Source organism: Zingiber officinale, unplaced genomic scaffold (genome assembly GCF_018446385.1).
Source record: "Zingiber officinale cultivar Zhangliang unplaced genomic scaffold, Zo_v1.1 ctg72, whole genome shotgun sequence".
Classification (NCBI taxonomy): domain Eukaryota; kingdom Viridiplantae; phylum Streptophyta; class Magnoliopsida; order Zingiberales; family Zingiberaceae; genus Zingiber; species Zingiber officinale.
In genome coordinates this window covers 110,484-111,676 of record NW_024589968.1, presented here as the reverse complement: position 1 = coordinate 111,676, position 1,193 = coordinate 110,484, and the positions used below count along the sequence as shown (strand labels likewise).

At 40.5% G+C, this 1,193-nt stretch overlaps 1 pseudogene; it reads left to right on the top strand.

Moving 5' to 3' along the window:
• Positions 1-711: 711 nt before the first annotated feature.
• On the top strand, positions 712-896 carry LOC122037729 (annotated as a pseudogene).
• Positions 897-1,193: the final 297 nt, after the last annotated feature.

Below are 1,193 nucleotides of genomic sequence, written 5' to 3'. Positions count from 1 at the left end.
TAGAGAAGAAAGATTTAGAAAATCAGTAGTTAGTATGAACGGGAGAAGGGAAAAAAGGAAGCAATTTGATATTTCATTTTGGTCCCAAAGATCGCTGAGGAACAGGGCTCTCCAGTGCCCCCACCGCGAATACACGGATACCATCAAGGGCATCCCGGGTTGCGGTCTCATTGACGCCGCTAGTAGCGACTGCGACAGAGGAACCATGCGACGCAGCTTGAAGGATCGGCATCTGAAGCCGACTAGTGATGAGCTGAGTGAATCAGGGGATCAAACCCATAGATGCCTTCGGCGGAGAATTCGATCAGCTTACGAGGGAGCGAGGCGGAGAGAGGGTGAGCGACGGAGGAGAGGTCCTGCTCGCCAACGCTGCTGCAGTGGCGAAGCAACAAACCTTAACAACCTCCAGAACAAAATCTCAAGCAACAAGACTCTCCTTTCTTTTCCGCGGTCAAGGAGAAGGAGACGTGAGAAAGATCACGGTTTGCAATATCCTCCCGCCTCTTCTTAAAAAAAAAACTCTAATGGCCATTTAGACCAGGTGGAGTTGTACTCTCGCCTCTTCTTACAAACAAAAAAAAATTGTAATGACCTTTTATACTAGATGGAGTTTAGAGTTTAGGGTTTAGAATTTAGTCCAATATCGTTTGTTTTTGATTGACGGAGTGGAACTAGTGCTATAAAAGAAGAGGCTATGGCTCTAATTTATTCATATCTTTCTCAGCCTTTTGGCTAAGATCAAGTGTAGTATTTGTTCTTATCAGTTTAATATCTAATACGTGGACCATTGGTTCAGTATGATATTAAATTAATTTTTGTTTTTGGGGAGAGTTCATCTACTAGATCTTTCGTGTGTTATCCTTGTGTTGTACTATTGCAGGGTTCGTGTGTTAAGTTCAATTAAATTTTTATATTAAGGCGGTGTTTGGTTTAGAGGTTTGGAAATAAGGGAATGGATTAATTTCCAAACCTGGATGAAACTCACCCCCTCCCTTAGGTTTTGATGGAATGAGAATAAGAATTAAGTTTTGGACAAAAATACCCTTAGTATATTTGTTTAATTTTTCTTTCATTTCATTCTCTCTCCTTGTTATCTCTCATCATACTTTCTCTCTCCTCATTCTATCATCATATTTTTTCTTTCAACATATTTTATCTCTTCTTATTCTCTCTCATCACACATTCTTTACAAT